This window comes from Tenrec ecaudatus, chromosome 3, assembly GCF_050624435.1.
Source record: "Tenrec ecaudatus isolate mTenEca1 chromosome 3, mTenEca1.hap1, whole genome shotgun sequence".
Lineage (NCBI taxonomy): Eukaryota > Metazoa > Chordata > Mammalia > Afrosoricida > Tenrecidae > Tenrec > Tenrec ecaudatus.
The window spans coordinates 96,398,375-96,413,710 of record NC_134532.1 but is presented as its reverse complement, the minus strand read 5'-3'; the positions used below and the strand labels follow the sequence as shown (position 1 = coordinate 96,413,710).

The 15,336-nt window shown below is 40.0% G+C and overlaps 1 pseudogene; it reads right to left on the bottom strand.

Annotated features, from left to right (window-relative positions):
• Positions 1-6,409: 6,409 nt before the first annotated feature.
• On the bottom strand, positions 6,410-7,170 carry LOC142442309 (ras-related protein Rap-1A pseudogene; annotated as a pseudogene).
• Positions 7,171-15,336: the final 8,166 nt, after the last annotated feature.

The following is a 15,336-nucleotide window of genomic DNA, read 5'->3' as shown; positions in this document are numbered from 1 at the left end:
CCTTTAATACAGTTCCTCGTGTTGTGGTGACTCCCCAACCATAAAGTTATTTTCGTTGCAACTTCATCACTGTAATTTTGCTACTGTTATGCGAAAGGGTCATTCAACCCCCAAAGGGGTCGTGACCCACAGGTTGAGAACTGCTGCTCTAGGTGTTTCATCCAGGCATCTCTAGGTGTATTAAAACCAACCTTCCTGTTAGCAGCCAAGCACCTTAACTGTCTACATCACCCAGGGAGTCAGCAGTGAATGGATGAAGAATTGATATGCTACGTGATCACACCTTCTTTTCCATCTAATCCGAAAGAGTTCCATATCAATGTCAAAAATGATCCTCTAATTTTTAAAAGGAGTTGGTTATTTGCTGTTATTCTCCTTTTTCATGTTATGTCTGAACAGTGATGTTGACAGTTCACTTAGGAGCAGCTGTCTTGAATTGTCAGCTGACATTTACTCTTTGAGTGTTTTATCACTGTCCAGGAATATTTGATGGAAACATCCGAATGAGCTGATTCTAGACACTGACACCACCACCCACCAGAAGCCATGAGTTATAGGTGTGAATTGTAGTTGTGTCATCTCAGGAGAATTGACACGCCTCAGAAACTTTTTTTTAAAACGGTATTATTATTCTCTGGATGAGTATGTAGTCATTTTTTAAGATGTCTCTAAGTGAAGACAGGGCCACACAAATTGTATGACTAATTCCTCTCAAAAGTCGGCCCTTTTGCAACCTTTTTCAGCCTACACACTGATGTCACCAACAATACTAAATACCAGAGAGATGCGTGTAAACATTGGGATTTATTCTAAGTAGATCAGGAAATGAGGAGATAAATGAATTAAAAGCCCTCTGGAAAAACAAACTTATTAGGAGGAAAAAGAGATTTAAATTAAGCAGTTGAATACATTGGCCCTTAGGATAGTCTCTGTTTCTTTTATCAGCAGTTGCTCAACAGGAAAGTTATTATTCAAAGAACTGAACCAGGAAAGTGTTGGCTTTCCAGTTGACCTTCCATCAACCACTACAAATTCTGAAATATGCCTTATTTCCCTTATTATCTGGTGTACCAGGAAGAGGAGAGCTAAATTTAATGACTGATTAATAGAAAGATTGATCTTCCAGTCCAATTACGAGGGTCTGTTAGTTGAGTTGCATTGCTTATTTTTACAATTTTGCTCTCTTTTATCTCTTAATAAGCAGATTGCTTTAAATCATCTTTCTTTTTTTATTTGTTTTTTTTAATCATCTTTCAAAACAGACTAGCCAATATAATCCAATGCAGAGAGGTAGCGAGGTGTTCCATGAGAGAGAAAATTTGAAATTAGCAATTTTTGCAGCTCAAATATATGCAAAGTTTGAGATTTATAAATGTTTGTCTTCATAATAACCAAAACATTTCCCCTAATTTGTATAAAATATCTTTTATGTAAAAACTGAGAACAGTAACTTTCTTGCCCATTTGAATTGTAATAGGTCCTAAGTAATATATTGACTATAATTTCATTTATTCTATTAAATAAGCTTATGGTCAAAACATTAACTTTTCAGACAGGCTTATTGTCTGGGGGAGTTTAAATTAATGAAATGCATTTTCTTATAGTACAGAGATGTTGTAAAAACAAAACAAAACAAAAAACACTTAAAACTTTATAATTTAGCCAACTACGACTCCAGATTTTGTTTTATCACTATTCATGCTTTCTGTGTTTCCCTAGTGAGAGGATCTTAACCTCAGAACATTAATATGGAATTTAATTACATGTTCTCCTAATGCCTGGGGCCTGAAGTGCACAAATTACTGTTCCATCCCAGGGAGGGATTGCTGAAGGTCAGGCTTGAGGTCATTGACTGGAGAGTTACAAACAAAGTCATAGTTTGGCTGAGGGTATCATAAACTTGGACTATTGACAAAGGCTGGTGCTTCCTTAGTGATGAAAGTTAGAAGTATTCATTTCTTTTATCTGAACACAAACAAGCACTGCATGTAATGAGCCAGTTCTGGTGAATTGGAGCTTATGGTTCTTTCTGAGTCTGGTATGCATGGCTGTTTCACCAGCTGTTGGGAACATTTCAGGGGGGGGGGGTGCGGGAAGAAGTATTTGCAAGAAAAGATAACAATCATAGCACTGTAGAGTTAGACTAACCTTGTGGGGGTTACTCATTATCTTATACGACAACTAAAGGAAGAAAGTGTTTCTATTACTTCTGTCTATATTCCATTTCCATTCAGTCTTTGAATACGAGAACCTAATAATGGAGTTTACAAAATAGGAATATGGCATGAGGATTTCTCTTGAAAATCATACACACTTTATCAGGGTCCCCATAAGATATGAGTGCTCCAGATAAAGTCTGTTCAAAGTTCGGGGGATTTATAGGTTCCTGTGAATTGCTCAAGTCATGATGGCGTAGAGGAATGCACTGGGCTGCTAACCTCAAGGTCAGGAGTTTGAAACCACCAATCGTTCTGAGAATGATGAGCCTTCTACCCCCATAAAGAGTTACAGGGGCAAACAGAAACTCACAGGGGCATTTCTAACCTGTCTTGTAGGGTCACTGTGAGTCGGCATCAACTCAAAGGCAACAAGTTGGGTTTTGAATCTTATCCTGTTGGCTTCTATGTGTGATCTTCTTACTGTGATTTTTATTCCATGGAGAAATCCCTACAATGTATTTTCCAAATAGATTTTTAAAATATAGATGTAGAACTTACCTGTATCTAGTTTTATTGTTATCTTAGTCTTCTATCTTGTAGGAAATTTAAAAATTAAAAAAATTTTTATTTGGTTACCTGCCCCCTTAATTAGTATTCTGAGTGGTATGGTAATAAAATATGGGCAAAAGTTACATCTTCTTGGAATTATGGTAATATTTATGGGAATATAAATCAGTACAACCACTTTGGAGGTGAATTTGACTGTTGCTTTTAAAATGGAAAATTCAGGAATACTGAAAATCCATTACTAAGCAACAACTTTGGTGAAAACCTCAAATACATAAGCCTAGAAATGGGTACAAAGATGATCACTGCAGTGGTTTGAAGTTATAAAAACGTATGTGTAACCTAAATATTTTAGTGGTGAACCTTTAAAAAAAATCAAGGTACTGGCACATTTGAACTGGGTGACTTCAGACCTAAAATTAAAATTCCATTTTGAATTAAACTAAGATTTTCATTTTTACTTTTATAAAGAAGCACGTTAGCCTTTTGGTCAAAATTTTAGTGTTTGAGAGACTAAGAAGGTAAAAAATCAGGATTTCTAACCTGGATAAAGAATTACTTGGTGGCATTGTGATTAACATGGGACTACTAATGGCAAGATTAGCTGTTTGAAACCACCAGTCAGTCCTTGGGAGAAAGATAGAGCTTTCTACTCCGATAAAGAGTTAAGTCTCTGAAATTCACTAGGGCAGTTCTCCTGTGGTCTATAGGGTCACTGTGTGTTGGCATTGTTCAATGGCAGTGAGTTGTTAGGGATGTTTGTGCTCTGTCACAACAGAAGTTAACAGTGATCAGCAGGAAGCTAGGGAATCCAGCTGTTAGATGAAGGTAGGACTTGTACAAAAACGTTTGTAGCTAAGATGGGTATATATCAAGTCTTAGTTTACATTCTGACTCCCAAGTTAAATTTCCACTCAGATATTGTCTGCTATGTTTCTACTAGTCCTTTGTAAATTTTAACTAGAGACTAAGTTTGTTCAAATAAAGCAGACTGCAACTGTCTCAGGAAATGAGCAGCTGACAGAGTGCTTCCTTATACAACTCTCATGATGCCATACCTTTAAAATATAAAAAATAAACTTATTGAAAATGTTTAAGCGTATAGTTTTAAAAAATCTTTAAAACTTCTTCTCCCTTCCCTATCTGCCAGAGAGCACAAATCCTTTGTTTACGATCCCCTTTAATCCCTTAATATTCTCCACACAAACAGAACATTGAAACATCTTACATGAATGTCTGTAAAAGACTCCCCATTTAAAAATGATTCTAATAAGACAATATATATCAATCTGTAATAGTGAAGTATAGGTAATCTTCAATTTCCAAAGTATTGGGATAACCATGAACTTTTCTTTTTTTTTTTTAACAATTTATTGGGGCTCATACAATTCTTATCACAGTTCATACATATACATACATCAATTGTATAAAGCACATCTGTACAGTCTTTGCCCTAATCATTTTTTTCTCCTCTTTTCTTTTTTTACATTTTATTAGGGACTCATACAACTCTTATCACAATCCATACATATACATACATCAATTGTATAAAGCACATCCATACATTCCCTGCCCCAATCATTCTCAAGGCATTTGCTCTCCACTTAAGCCCCTTGCATCAGGTCCTCTTTTTTTTTTCTCCTCCCTCCCCTTTCCCCCCTCCCTCATGTGCCCTTGGTACTTTATACCTCGTTATTTTGTCATATCTTGCCCTATCCGGAGTCTCCCTTCCCCCCTTCTCTGCTGTCCCTCTCCCAGGGAAGAGGTCACATGTGGATCCTTGTAATCAGTTCCCCCTTTCCAACCCACTCACCCTCCACTCTCCCAGCATCGTCCCTCACACCCTTGGTCCTGAAGGTATCATCCACCCTGGATTCCCTACCATGAACTTTTCTTATGACTGACTTGTTTATTTGCTTGCTTGCTTGTTTTGTGCAAATATTTGTTGTGTGGCACAGTGGTTAAGCATTTGGATAACCTTTAGTGGTCCACACCCACCAGCAGTTCTGTGGAACAAAGATGTGGCCATCTGCGCCCATAACTACTAGAACCTTAGAAACTATGTGAAAGAATTTGCTTGCTTTTTGCTGGGTCTGACACCTGCATCTAACTTATTGACCTCTGCCTGGTTCTCTGGATTTGAGTCAAAGTGTATATAATTCCTGCTGATCCTGAGGATTGTCAGCAGCCTACCATCTGACTTGCTGATCTTGGATTCATTCACCTTTGTAACCATAAGTCTTCCTGGTGGTCTTCGGTTCACCAATCCCCAATGGTATGTGAGCCAGGAGAAACATCCAGCTTGACATCTGACTCATGAACTTATAATTTACACAGACTTGGAATTTCCCCAGGCTTGGAATTTGCCTGCTTTTACAGTTGGCTGAGCCATTTTATTGATATAAATCTCTCTCTCTCTCTCTCTCTCTCTGCACTCCACACCTCTCTATTTCTCTATCTCCACCTATCTCACTATTCGTTGTTAGGTTGTTGCTAGGTGCCACAAAGTTGGTTTCCACCCACAGGGATTCTATACACAGCAGAAGGAAACGCGGCCCGGCCATGCGCCAGTCTCATAATGGTTCCTGTAGTTGCGCTTGTTGTTGCAGCCCCTGTGTCAGTTCACCTCCTTGAGGGCCTCTTCCTCTTTTTGCTGAGGCTTCACTTTACCAAGTACGATGTCCTTCTCCAGGGACTGGTCTCTCTTGGAGGTATCTCCAAAGTATGTAAGATGAAGTCGCACCACCCTTGCCTTTAGGGAGCACTATGGCTGTACTTCTTCTAAGACAGACTAGTTTGTCCTTTTAGCAATCCATGGTATTTTCCATGTTCGTCTCTAGCACAACTGAAATGGATCAGTTCTTCTGTGGTCTTCCTTATTTAACGTCCAACGCTCACATTCATATGTGGCGATAGAAAACACCACAACCTCAGTCAGGAGCACTTTAGTCCTCAAAGTAACATTTTTTTGCTTTTGTTGGAAAATGTACTAAAATTTAATCATCCATTAAAGCTATAATTTAATCTGGCAGTAAAACACAAGAGGCAATATTAGAGTGGGTTTAATATACTATATATTTCAGCTTTGAAAGCCATAGAAAGTAATTACCCCAGGTTTTATTCCCTATAAAACAGCCATTTTTCCAAAGCATTGTGCACAATTTTAATTAAAATATAACAACAGAATGATATTTCAAAATATTAGAAATATAAAATGAAATCAATGACTCAGAAAAGTTATCTGCTGCAATGAGATTGAGAGGAAATTTCCATAACCCATGTCATTACAGATACAAAGTGTAATAGTGCAACTCTGTAGTGCGTAACAGGGAGAAATCATGACAGACAGGTCAACATGAAATCATTTGATTATAGGAGCAATATTTAACACTTGGAATGCATCCATTCTCTTTTGTGTAATCAGTGTAGAGTCAAGTATATTTATTTCTGCCTCTGTTTTAACTGCTATTGCAAAGGAAAATATTATTGTCTCATTTTCCAAGAGATACACACGGAGAAATTTTTTCCCTTGCAGGGAACTTATGCAAACCATTATGAAATTTAAAATTTTCACATAATATGTAAAACAGGAGAAGCCTCTTCAGATTTTTTTTTTTTTAAGTCTAGAAGGTTGGCAGCTTCCAATTAGGTAACTGTTCTTCATTCCTGTATCTGGCTCAGAGCTACTGCTTACTGTAGGTCGAAAGAAGCAGGCATGATTTATTTTTAGGCTTCTTTGTTTGCACTGGTATTTGACGATTTATCTGTCTGACCACATCATAAAGTATCTCATTAAAACGGGACAGTTACACCGATGTCTTGCCAAATTTTGACCCCGGTCTTTGCCAACTCTAGCTCATTTTCCAGGTCACTTTTATTGCCAACCAAAATCATTGGAATATCTTCTGTAACCTCAGCCCATAAAATCTGTTCTCTGAGGTCTTCTGTCAAGCTGTTAAATATAGACTGAGCTGTATCAAATATACTAGTACAAACTCTTGATAGACAAATCTCTCGTTGCTGTCAATTGTTCTGTCCCGACGCTGCTGTGTCCAGGATTTCAAGCATACGCTGTTGACAATTTTCTTCAGTAGGAATCTTCTATTGTTGGGTCATATTTTTTGACACATAACAGTAAGATATGAAAAAATAATAACAATTTATAAATTATCAAGGGTTTGTAAGGGAGGGAGGGTGCGGGAAGGAGGGGAAAGAATGAAGAGCTGATACCAAGGGCTCAAGTAGAAAGAAAATGTTTTGAGACTGATGATGGCAACAAGTGTACAAATGTGCTTGACGCAATGTATGTATGTATTGTGATAAGAGCTGTATGATCCCCCAATAAAGTTATTATTTTAAAAAAGATACCTTAAACAAACTGAACTGTCAGGGTAGACTTCCCCATGCCTCCTGAGTTTAGGACTACTAGCTTGTACTGATGCATGCTAGGGCCTGTTTAAATACAATCTTGCCCAACCCCACCCAGTCTGGCACATCCTACCCTAACTCCTCCTCCTCCCTCCTGTTGGCCAGTGTTGGGAGCAAAGCTGTCCACTCCTTAGGCAATTAGGTCAGGACCATCACCTCCCACACATCAGCTAGTCTCCTAATTCCTGGCTTCCTCCTCCCCTTGAACTTGTGATAACGTCCCTTAGGCAACTTTGCCTGTAAAATTACTGTGCCAGAGTTGCTGGGAAGTCTTCTTCCTCACTAGGGTAAAAGGCTCCATCTGGTCTCAGCTTTATGCATTCTGTTTTCTGTCTTTCTTTCAACCCCCACCTCCCTCCTTCCCCTGTTCCAGGAACTGCACAGGTTGAGGCACCTTGGTTCTTACTTTGGCTTTTGTGGGATAAAGAAAGACTTCTCCCAAGTTGTCTCCCCCAAATATATGCCAGACCTAGCTGCTTGCTACACATGGTAAATGACTGTACACTTGGAGGTCACCAAAAGTAGTCAGAGATTATTCTCCCTAAGGGTTATCAGTCATCTAGAGCAATCAGGCTGTTTAGTCTGTCTCCACTCCCTTCTGATAAAGATACTGATAAATTGACTGAAGGAGAACCCAGGGAGGTCAAGCCCATTCCAGGATGACCAAGGTTAGGCTGCCATGTTGAGTTTAGGGTTCTCCCTTCTTGTCACATGTATACCCCTAGTCCCTCCTTTTCCTATAGCATGTACACCCCTTAGCTCATCCCATTCCTGTGATGTATATGCCTATAGAACAACCCCTTTTTGTGACATATGTCTTTACCAGTAATCAGGGGGCTTGCACGCCCCCCCCAAAGATATATAAGCCGAAAGTGAGGAGGACTTGAAGCACGTTATATAAGAGATATATAAGAGATATATAAATCTCTTGCTCTCTCCTGCCCTCTCTGCCCGCACTGTGCATGGACCTGGCGGTTGAGATGGCCGTCCAGGAGGGGAGCATGCTACCATGAAATGTGTCTGACTCTTTCATTCTACTCTCTCTCCTATCTCTCTTATTCTCTATGACTTTACTAAAATCTATAATGTATTTTAACCGTACAATTGATTAGTTGTGTGGGGCTGGCCTCCCCCACAGGCTTTGCTTTTCATTGCTTTTCAATACTCTAAAGAGGTCTTGTACAATAGACTTACCTAGTGCAACTTGTCTTTTGATCTCTTGACTGCTGCTTCCATGAACAATGATTGTGGATCCAGCATGATAATATACTTGACAATTTTGATCTTCTTTTATCATATTACCTATGAATCCAGTTGTGAGGATATTGGTCTTCTTTAAATTGAGTCGTAATCCATAGTGAAGCCTACAATCCTTGATCTTCATCAGAACGTGCTTCAAGTCCTCCTCACTTTCAGCAAGCAAGGTGTGTCATCTGCATATTGAAGGTTATTAATAAGCCTTCCTCTCTCCTGATGCCACATTCTTCATCATAGATTTGAACTTCTCTGATGATCTGCTCAGCATATAGATTGAAACAATATGGTGAGAGGCTAGAACCCTGATTCCCACCTTGTCTAATTTTAAACCTATAGTATTTCCTTGTTCTGTTCACACAGCTGCCTCTAGATCCATGTAGAAGTTTCACAGGAGCACAATGAATTGTGCTGATGTTTCCCAATGAAATTCTTAGTTCAGCCCTTACTGGCCTTAAAAAATGAGCAGGTGCATTGTCGTGATGGAATATGATTTTTCAGTGCACCTTTTCTGACCTTTTTTCTCACCAAGGCAGGTTTCCACTTCCATTTAAGAAAACCTTCTTCCCTAATAAGGCCCCATGATCATCCTGTGTCATCCAAGAAAGTCTATCAAGATCACCCCTTTGGGATCCTCAAAACCAGTCCTTCTGAGATGATCTCTCTGCCTTGAGCTTCCCTGGCCCAGCAGCTCCTTGCAGAAGCCACTGTTGGGTTGAACGTTTTCTCAAGGACACCCGAAGAAGACTAAGACAACTGTCATTCTAAGAGAATCTGTTGGCAGCTGTGGATTGATGTCAGTGACATGTTTAAACATGTTTGTGTATGAATAGGTTCCTTAGTAGCAGTATTTTTACTTACTCTCCTACTCCTATAACACTTTGAAGGTCGAAGCCCAAGCTTCACTGAAGGCATTGGTGAAAGAAAACAGAAAGGACTACGGAAATGTACAGAATGCAAACTGAGCTGTCTCAACAAGTGGAACGACACTTGAAGCCTTCACTCTTCTGTGGTGAGACACTTGGATGACGGCAACCGTGTCAATCAACAGGAAAAGATCCACATGTGTGCTGATTCCACAGAAAGTAGTGCAAACAGAAGGCATAAATGATCAAATAGTATCGTGATTTTCACACTTACGAGCAGTTTTGCTGAAGATATTGTTGCAGCAGTACATCTACAGGCAATTGCCAGAAATCCAAGTCAGATTAAGAGGAGGATGTGGAACAAGGGTCTTCACTTGGGGCATCTATGGAGTTGACTGAAAGCAGAACTTTACGTGTATTTATTGAATAGGCAGAGACAGACAATGATGTGGATCATACCAAATTATGGATAACATTGCAAACAACAGGAATTCAGGAATACTTCATTGTGCTCAAGCGGATCTTGCACATAGACTAAGAGTAGTCATTTGAGCAGAACAGGGAACATTGTGTGGTTTACAGTTAGGAATGGTGTGCATCAAGGCTGTACATTTTAATATACTTATATAAACTGCATGCTTAGCAAATAATCCAATAAATTGGGTTATGTGAAGAAAAAGGCAGCATCAAGATTGGAGGAAGGCTCCGTAACAGTCTGATATGCAGATGCCACAGCATGGCTTGGTGAAAGTAAAGAGGACTTGAAGTACTTGATGAAGATAAACCCACTGAGGTCACATCAGTTCTGACTCAGTGACCCTGTAGGACAGAGTGGACTGCTCCCATGGGTTGCTGAGACTAAATATTTATGAGAAGAGGCAGCCTCATCTTTCTCCCGAAGAGAAATGTGCTGACAAAGGTCTGGAAACGTTTATACCAAACAGAAAACAAAGGTTTCATTTTATCCAAGGGAAAGAGGAAAGTGACTGGGGTGGAGGGTGGGGTCCTAAGGATACCCTAGTCATTATCTGTAATGCTTTAATTGTTCACCGAGATAATGTATTAATGTATGACTCAACTGACTAAAAGTTAGTGATGAAAAGAATGACATCAAGTCCTATTTAAGTTGTTGATAAGAGTGTTCAACAGGAAAATACGTTTTACTGACTGGCTTTATGAACAAGAGCGCATCCACAGATGCCCCACTGGTGTGGGGGGCTACATGTTGGGCTATTAACCACAAGGTCAGCAGTTTAAACCCACTAGTCGCTGCTCCTGGGAAGAGAGATGAGGTTTTCTGCTTCCATAAAGATTTATAGCCTCAGAAACTCACGGGAGCAGTTCTACTCTGTCCACGGGTTCTCAATGAGTCAGAATCGACTCTACGGCATTGAGTTTTGTTTTGTTATTGCATCCACATAATAGAGTATTACTCAGCCATCAAGATTAATGTGCTCCAAATGGATGTGAAGGAGCATGGATGTAGTGGAGACCCAAAACCCACCTGTAAGATAATTGACAGTCCCTCACAGAAAGGATGATAAATTCAGAGTGTAGTATAGCACTGATGAGCCACATAACTACCCTCTAGTTTTCTAATATTTCCTCTCCTTACTATTATGGTTTTTATTTGTTTTACTTCATTAATCATGTTAGATTTGCATATGTTCACCTCTATATTTATATTTGGCACATGAAAGTCAAGATAGGTAAGTCTTCTGAAACAATAACAGGAGTAATGGTTCCCTGAGGGTGTGGGAAGAGAAGGGGGCCGGGAATGGGGAACTGATAGCATTGATGTGTTAGGGTGGACGACAGAGACAAATCCAAGACACTCAATTGTGTATAAGGAAGAGCTTTATACATAAGAGCAATTAAATATTAAGAACACATCCCAGCCCAGTCCAGATCAAGTCCTTAAGTCCGATATTAGCCCATATGTCTGATACTGATATATACATTCCTCTTCAGACTCACAAAACACATGGAATTGTGCTTGTAGGGGGGTGGTGCCAGCCCCCCCACCATTAATCATGGGTTCGATCGGCACAATTGTATGGTTGAGACATATAAATATTAAAGTTATTGAGAGCATGAGAGATAAAAGAGATATTGAAGTAATGGAGTCAGACACATTTCATAGTAGCATGCTCACCTCAGCCTCACTTGGTGGTCCACGTGGAGAGAGGGGGAAGGGAAGGAGGACAAGGGGAAAGGAAACGGGAGGAGAGGGAGGAGCTGAAAGCAAGAGCTCTCTCTCTCTTGCTAACCCAGGCCTCTATACCTTTGGGGGCATGCAAGCCCACTAATTACAGGTAAGACATACGTCACAGGAAGGGGTTGCACTATAGGTTATACAGCAATGAGAGGGGGACATACAAGCAATAGGAAGAGGTGGGGTTGGAGGTATACGTGTGCCAAGATGGGCAGATCCTAGATTCAGGATGGCAGCTTAACTTTGGATGTCATGGAGCCGGTTTGATCTGTTCTCTGGATCTCCACAGGAACCATTATCAGTAGGGTGTAAACCCCACCTACAGGAACCAAATCATGACTGCAGGCCTGTCCACTGTCCTTAACAGCAGGGAGCGAGGCCTACCTTAGTCTGGTGACTGACTGTCTTCAGGGAGGATGTCTGTAAGCATCTGACCTCTCCTCACAAGAAATGATGGTGAATGCAGGAAAATCACAGGCCATTGGGTGGAAAGTCTTGTAGATCCAGTAGCGGTGTAAGCATCTCAGCACTGGCGTGGGTCTCTACATGGCTCCTCCAGCTCCAGGGCTCTAGCACGGCTCCATGTGTCTTGTCATCAGGAATGCCAAGCAGAGAGTGGATCTTCCTGCCTCCTGCATGCTATTTATCTCTGTAGTGCCTCCAAATGAGGTCATTAAGCAGCGACCTAATTGATAGGCTAAACTTCACCCCTTCAGTCTTAATAGTCTCAAATTGGCACCAGATTATGTAACGACTATAATTGATGACTGTAAACCTTACTCTATGGGACCAAACCACAGAATTGTATGTTAATGGATAGATAGGATTATGTAAGATATGGGGGAAAATTATTATTAAAAAAATAAGGGTTCCTTGGGGTTCTGGTATGGGAGGAAGTGGACAAAGGGGAGCTGATATCAAGGAGTTCAAGAAGAAAGAAAATGTTTTGAGACTGATTGTGGTAGCAATTGTATAGTGCTGCCCGATGTGACTGGATGGTGGAATGTTACACTATCTGTAAGAGCTTCAAATATAATGTTTAAAAATAATAATTATTATTTTCATAATACCCTTTGAGGGATAAGTTGCTGATACCTTGGTGTTTAGTACTATACATGTATACATACATATTTCCATTATGTAAAAATAAAACAAAAGAAACAATAATTAGAATAATTCTGTTATTTTGTCTACATTTTATTTGATAATACATCTATACTATCATTAGGTAAGTTTACATAGCACGATAATTCATGGCTTCTTTGTAATCTGTCACATGGATACACTGTAACATATTTAGCCAGTTCTCTACTATTTGATTTTTGGATTGTTTCTGTATTTTTGTGACCTATTTTAACACAATTAGACATAAATAGGTATTTACTGAAATCCTGAAAAAAAACCCCAAAGTAATGTGCAACCAAGTTATGAGACGACACGGAAGAAGCCAGTCTGGAAAAGCTGCATGTGGATATTCCAACACCGCTCCGTTCTGAACAAGGATAACTGCCGAGACCGCGAAACGAGAGCTGACAGCGCGAGGCTCCTGGGGAGGAACAGACGCGTGAATACTACAGTGCTGAGCACTTTTAGGGCAGTAGAGCTCTTCTGCATGATGTCATACTGGAGGATGCAAGGCATGGTGCATCTGCCCACACGCGCCAAGAAAAACTGTGCTCTTTCTGTAATCGGCCAGAGTCGATCTCAAAAAATGGTTTGCTAACCACTTGACACTGCCATTCCAAACCACAAACTCATGCAAAATAAGAGGTTCAAGCCTTGTGGTCCATTTGAAGGGCGCAAATGGTCATCAAGTGTATGGATATCCAAATCACCACCAAGTCCATATCTGAAAGATGTCACACTGCAGAAGCCTTGTGCGCCCTTCTGATGTTACAGTGGTGGCACGGGGAGGTATGTTCAGTGGGGCTGGAGGAGAGTCAGAGGCCCAAAGACGGCGCTGAGTTTTTCTGCACATGCTAAAAAAGGCCAAGAGTAATGCTGCACTTAAAGTCTTAATATATGCAGATTCTCTGAGCAAACCCAGGTGAACAAGCCTGCTTGTAGAGCTCATGGATGGAGTAACTCTTTGATCACTACTCATTCGATGATCCTTATGGGAAGAACAAAATAAATTGTTCCTAAATCATAAAGAATGTGGCACAGAAGAAAAAGATATTCTGGAAGAAACAAACAAATTATAAGCTCAGGAGTAAACTAAGCTTAAAATGAATGCAAGTAAAAGTAAAGCAAAAGAAGAAACAACTAAAGAGAATCAATTGTAATGGAAACGATAAATTTTAAGCTAATGTATCAATCTAAAAAAATAATTTACCAATCTTAGCACATCAAGTCTAAGGAATACTCAACATGAATACAAAGTGTTTTTTATTTTTTAAACATTTTATTGGGGACTTGTACAACCCTGATCACAATCCATCCATCCATGCACTGTGTCAAGCACATTTGTACATTTGTTGTCATCATTTTCAAGACTTCTCTTTCTACTTGAGCCCTTGGTATCAGCTCAATTTTCCCCTCCCTTCTCCACCCTCCCTCCTTCATGAATCCTTGGTAATTTATAATTATTATTTTTTCATGTCTTAAACTGACTGATGTCTCCCTTCACCCAACTTTGTTGTCCACCCCCTGGTAGGGGTTTATATGTAGATCATTGTGATAGGTTTCCCCTTTCTCCCCCACCCCCACCTTCCCCTTCCCCTCCTGGTATGGTTACTCTCAATATTGATCTTGAGAGATTTATCTGTGCTCGATTCCCTGTGTTTTCAGCTCTTATCTGTACCCATGTACATGCTCTGGTCTAGCCAGATTTGTAAGGTTGAATTGGAGTCATGATAGTGGGGGGTAGGAAGCATTAAGGAACTAGAGGAAAGTTGTGTGTTTCGATGGTGCTATACTGCACCCTGACTGGCTCATCTTTCTTGTGACCCTGCTGTAAGAGGCTGTCCAATTACCTGCACGGGGTTAATACTAGGACAACTATATATGCAAGGGGGAGAGGAGAAAAATGGGTATGAACTGGACTTTCTGCACAATTTTTCTTTAAACCTAAAACTGCTCTAACAAATACTTTATTTGAAAGGTGAACTTTAGCTAATGTTTAGAAATGCTTTTTCATTTAAAAGAACTAACACATTTTCAAAAGATAATCCAATTGCAAAATACCAGTTTCATGAGGAAGTCCAGGAGCATTTTCCTATTGGAGAATTCTTGCTATGCATTTGTGAACCTTTGGAAAACATGCACCAAATCAATCCAGGCCATCATGCCTTCATCTTTTTGCGTTCAAATACAATATATATTTATCTCCCCTCTAATATGGAGCTGAAAAGAAAAACACCTGATAGTCCAACATTGAAGAGCAAGGCTAAAAGTGGTAAGAGTTGGGGAGGGTGGATTTAGCACAGTGGGCTACGGTTGAACTGCTAACTGCAAGGTCAGCAGTTTGAGTGCACCAGCTGTTCTGAAGAAGAAAGATGAGGCTGTCTTCTCCTGTAAAGATTCAGAGTCTCAGAAACACACACGGGCAGGACTAGTCTGCCTTATACATCAGAATCGACTTGATGGCAAGGAGTTTGTTGTTTTGTTTTCCTTCAAGATACACCTGTAGCCATTCCCCCAAGATAGGGATGCAGGCGTCAGCAGATCGTTGTCACCTGAATTCTCACAGGCCATTGAGAGATGAACGTGTTCCATCTGTACTTTCTGGACTCTCCGCGTTTATTTTCTTGATTTCTTGAGGAAGTATCCTACCATATCATTATAAGTTTTCTCACTACATGTATTTTAAAATAACTTTTTACACAGATTTACAGATCAGGATAAA